We start from the raw sequence: 5,602 nt of genomic DNA, 5'->3' as shown, positions 1-5,602 counted from the left end.
AAAACTAATTAAATCCCTTCATGAATGAGCTATAATCTCCACAGCACATGTTTTCTGACTCCCATTGCCTCAAGAAAACCAGCTGGGGAGGAATCATGGCCACTAACCCAACTCCCCTCTCAAAATCAGAGTCAGGCTGAGCTGTTGACTATGAGATGGGAGATGAGGTCCTGTTAGGACCTTGACAATCAGTGGAGCTTCTGTCATTGTATGTCTGGCATGAATTTAAATTGTTGACCTGATAGCATAAGGCTGAGATTTTCACCCCTATTTTCCAGGCTGCTTCAAAGCTCTCTTGCCAACGGTATTATATGGTCCTGCTTGCTAAGCATGGAGGCAAGCAGCCAGTGTGATTTCCCACAGCGAATAAATTTTCTAAATCTCACAAATTTATGACCCTGAGTTTAGATGTTTGTTCAAGAGCTTACCCCATTTGTCCTGGGCATAACACTGCTATTTCAAAACTCATGGTGGAAAAGCACAGATGAAAAGAGACTATCAATGGTGTTCTTCGAGTAGTGTTTGACACTGGTTAATCTGTACCCTCATCCATAGGAATTTTTTTTTGAAAAACAGAATGTGAACACTGCTACTATGCAAATCAAGTGAAGAAAATATCTCTGTCTTTTAGGAACATAAAATCAATAATATACAAGAGTGAGATAGAAGGAGATATATTGAATTACTGCCACTAATCTGTAGCTCTGTCTTTGACATCCATCACCATGTAGGTCATGTCCTTAGTCAAAATTTTCACTATTGATGAACCATTGCTGAAACCTCCAGTTCACATAATTCCAGACTGTCCTGAACACACACCTTAAGAACGCAATAGCTGATAGGACTCTTCATGTGCCCTTTTAACCCTTTTAATATTTTGGTTGTACAGTGCTGTGTACAACCAAAATGTATAAAATATAATGAGTGAATGAAATACATCTAACTTTTGCATGAGCTTACAGATTTTGGCTGGTTTCCCAGGAACCCACCCACACCTACAATATTTAAAACTCTTGGGCTAATGCCCAATGTAGGCCTTGGTCTTCAATCAACAGCATATGTGTAATAATTAAAAGAAAGGATTAATGTTTGATAAGTACCTCTTCTACAGCAGGACTCTAGCTAGTTGTCCTAAAAACACATTCTCCATTCATCGTCACCACAAATGAACAAAGTATTATGACTCTTATTTTACAGAAACTCAGCTTGAAAGAAAATTTGTCCAAAGGGCAGAATCCTAGGACCGGAACCAAGATGCTCAGATGCTTTCTCCTATATCTACTCACCCATCAAGGTCTATGGACCTAAACTTTCATTGAAAGGGTGGATACAGTCTGAGTTGGTGATGCCTACCATTTTGACTAACTCATTTCCCTGATGTCTAGATTGTATTACCCCATATGTCAACCACTAAGCACATGTGGCTATTAAAATTAATTGAAATCACATAAATTAATTTCAGAAGTGCTCCATAGGCACTTATTAGGACAGCACAGATATAGAACATTCCTATCATCATAGGAACTTAACACTAGCTTAGAAGAAAAGTCTTGGTTTTCTAGGACTCTAAGTCGAAAATCTGAATTCCAACCACCTTAGATGAGAGAGGAAAGGTAATTTATACTAAGCTTGTTCAATACTCTGACAGGGAATAGGAGGTTTTGCATTTAATCTATTAATTAAAATGTATTTTTCATTTATAGGTGTTGCTGGCCATTTACTAAGTCAGAGGTACAAGTGGTTCTCCTTGCTGGTGATAAGGGAAAAGGGATGTACCATAATTTGTGCTCAAGCCCTTGTCTTTGTCCCTTACTCCCAACCTGAGAGTAAGCTGACTAGTTTTGTGTCCAGAGGAAAATTAAACTATTTCATCCTCTCGAAGATCAAAGTCAAAATACCTCAACTAAAGGGCTGGCCCCAGGTCATCAAACTGACCTGTATTTATCTCTCAGATTCCAAGGAGGTAAACACCAAAGCTTCCTAAATTGTAATAAATACAGAGAACTGCAAACAGACATTGATGCATTCATACCACTTAATTTTCTTTTTTCAAGAGGTTTTAAAAGGTGCACTGGCCACCTTCAGATCATTTTCATTTCACATTAAGAAAAAAAAATCCAAAAGTGTTTTATTAAAATTTTTCACCACATATATTACACTCCAATTTCTATTTTTTAAGTGAAAAGGATTGATTAAATCAGCAGGTAGCAACTGAATCGTGTTTAAGACTCAGTGTGACTGAAGCAGATTATTTTTTCCTATGTATTTTTTAAATCCTGAGCAAGGCTTGCTTTCTGCTCCTTTTATTTAGTGGTACTCAAATGTTAGAGCTTTAACCAAGGGTTTTGTTGGTCATTTCATTCCCTAGTATGGAAAGTGTAAAAAAAATAATTAAAAATGCCTCAAATTACTTGGCTTAATAAAAATTGAAAGGTAGTGTTGATATAAGAGAAACAAATTGTTTTAGATGTGAAGAATGGAAGGGATAAAGCCAGCCTCACTGCAGTACTGTTGGGCAGATCTAAAGCCTTGTTGTAACTTGTAGAAAAGTTTAAAAAAATGCATTCAGAGTAATAATACCTTACATATCTACAGTGCTATTCATCTACACTTAGTCTAAGGCTTTTTACATTCTATATATAGATCCGACTTCAACCTCCACAGAAATCCAGCTACCTTTGGGGTGGAACCAAATATCTTCTCTCTGCTAGCAATATTACACAACAGTTTTCAGGAGGGAAAATGAAGAATAATTCCTCCTGTTGAAACTGCAGGAGGAATTTCTGAGTGGGAAGAATGTAATTTCTAAGTTAGAATTGGCACTGACACTAGGACTTAACACCCCAAATCATACAGAAAGTGGGAGTGGAAACTTCAAAGAACATGAGGGGTCACTGCCAATAGTTTTATTTTTCAAATGATTAATTATAGCATTTATGAAAATGAAAGCTATTTCCCAATATGATTTCTTGCTTTTACCTGTTAGGCTTGAGAGGACCATAGGTTTTTTTTTTTTCCTTTTTTTAAGGGAAAACAATTCTAGGAAAACACCTACACTTTTAACTGTGCAGAATGGTCAACAAGGGTAACGTGTATTAAGCTGTGCTAGGCATTGGCAAGGTGATATATATTTTCATATGTAATTAATTATTTTGTATGTTTATGATTTTCAGATAAATACAAAAATTAAATGTAAAAAATGCTAATGAAATCTACTGAAAAATATAGTAGAGATTTATGCTTTGAGATGTCCTATATATTATCTCCTGTAGAAAGGATTTATCAATAGAAGTTACTTATCAGAGAATAAGCATGGAAAAGAGGGGCTGGGGATGAAAAGAATAGGAAAAGGGAGGAAAGAACATTTTCAGTTACTCAAAAGTAAAAAATAAACTAACATGGAAAACAGCAAAAACCTTCATCTTCCAAACTAAAGAATGACCAAAATACTCTTTTCTCTCCAATTTACTCTCAAAATAGTTTTCTCTCAAATTAATCCTTCTCAAGGCCAGCAAAGAAAAGGGCTCAGAGATTTATATAATTTAGACCAAGAGTTATGTATTTGAACTGTATTTTGGAATGGAAATTTTGAAGACTGGCTCAACCACAAAGTAAGAATAAAAACTAAATAAAACTTTTAGAGTTCCTGTTGTGGCTCAGCAGTGATGAACCCAACTAGTACCCATGGAGACGCGGGTTTGATCTTTGGCCTTGCTCAGAGGGTTAAGGATCTGGTGTTGCCAAAAGCTCCAGTGCAGGTCACAGACATGGCTCAGATCCTGCATTGATGTGGCTGTGGTGTAGGCCAGCAGCTGTAGCTCCGATTAGACCCTTAGCCTGGGAACTTCCACATGCAGTGCACGCAGCCCTTAAAAAAAAAAAAAAAAGAGCATTCCATCCTTTTTTTGATTTAGTTATTACAACACAAAACCCTCATCCTCTCAAATTTCTTTTTTCATATAAATTACTATACAAATATCTACCTACTAACATACAGGATCCACTGCATCACGCCGCTCCCTGACAAATTTGTTTAAAGCCTTCAGAGGAGAAACGTGATCTTCAAAAATTTCCTAGTTTAGTGTTCCATATTATTATGGTTTTCATTCACTCATCAATTAATTTCATAATTACTCACTAAAATAGCACTCCCCATTTGTATTAAGTACAACTATCTCCAGATATTGCCAAAATACTCCCAGTTGAGAATCACTGACCTATTTAAGAGGTCCATTTCTTTGAAGTGTTATTAAGGGGATGTATGTATGTTTGAGTAGAATTATAAAAGAGCATCTCAAAAGAAAAAACTAAGAATTAAGAGCTAGGATACCAGATCTTGCAGATACCATGGCCAAGAATTCTCCAGTACTGCCCAGCCATGGTCAACCCCATCATGTTCTTTGACATTGCCTTGGACCACAAGGCCTTGGGCTGCATCTCCCTCCAGCTGTTTGAAGACAAAGTTCCAATAAGAGCAGAAAACTTTTGTGCTCTGAGCCCTGGGGAAGAAAAGATTTGGATATAAATGTTCCTGCTTTCACAGAATAATTCTGGAATTTATGTGCTGGGGTGATGATTTCACTTGCCACAATGGCACTGGTGGCAAATCCATCTATGAGGAGAAATTTGATGAGAATTTCATCCTGAAGTATATGGGTCCTGGCATCTTGTCCATGGCAAATGATGGCCCCAACACAAAGGGTTCCCAGTTTTTCATCTACATGGCCAAGACAGTGGCTAGATGGCAAGCATGTGGTCTTTGGCAAGGTGAAAGAGGGCATGAATATTGTGGAAACCATAGAGCGCTTTGGGACCTGAAACGGCAAGACCAGCAAGAAGATAACCATTGCTGACTGTGGACAAATCCAATAAATTTGACTTTTTTTTATCTTAACCATGAGACCATTTCTTCTGTAGCTCAAGAGAGCACTCCTTCACCTCCATCTGCTTCTAACACCCTATAATCTTCAGGCTTGCACTGCAGTTCTTTGGGTTCCATATTTTCCTTATCCCCCTTTAAGTTTATCTGGACTGCAAAGTTTATGATTGTGAAATAAAAACTAAACAAAAACAACAAAAAGACAGCATACCAAAGTTAAAAGAAAGTAAAAAGAAATATCTGGATTAAAATGAAATCTCAGATAAATTTTCTTAATTTTGATTATTTTCAGACACCAAAGTAGAGAAAATAAGATATATTATTATTATATACTTGTTAGTGAGATTGAAAATTATTTTCATCTTATTTAGATTTTCTTTTTTTCTCTCTCTCTCTTTTTTTTTTTTGTCTTTCTGTCTTTTCTAGGGCCACACCCACAGCACATGGAGGTTCCCAGGCTAGGGGTCTAATCGGAGCTGTTGCTGCCAGCCTACACCAGAGCCACAGCAACTCGGGATCTGAGCTGCATCTGCAACCTACACCACAGCTCACAGCAACGCCAGATCTTTAACCCACTGAGCTAGGCCAGGGATCAAACCTGCAACCTCATGGTTCTTAGTCACATTCATTAACCACTGAGCCATAACGGGAACTCCTTATTTGGATTTTCTATATGTGTTTCATCTGTCACTTTTTAAAAAATAAATCTTAAGTATCACAATA

The 5,602-nt window shown here is 37.1% G+C and overlaps 1 pseudogene; it reads left to right on the top strand.

Annotated features, from left to right (window-relative positions):
* The first annotated feature begins 4,378 nt into the window (after positions 1 to 4,378).
* Positions 4,379 to 4,872, top strand: LOC100525361 (peptidyl-prolyl cis-trans isomerase A pseudogene; annotated as a pseudogene).
* Positions 4,873 to 5,602: the final 730 nt, after the last annotated feature.

Source organism: Sus scrofa, chromosome 13 (genome assembly GCF_054392235.1).
Source record: "Sus scrofa isolate SSC_HxYL_T2T_F1_AM1 chromosome 13, Sscrofa_HxYL_maternal_Yorkshire_Landrace_v2.0, whole genome shotgun sequence".
Lineage (NCBI taxonomy): Eukaryota > Metazoa > Chordata > Mammalia > Artiodactyla > Suidae > Sus > Sus scrofa.
Note: the sequence above shows the minus strand (reverse complement) of the source record. Positions and strands in the feature narration are given on the sequence as shown.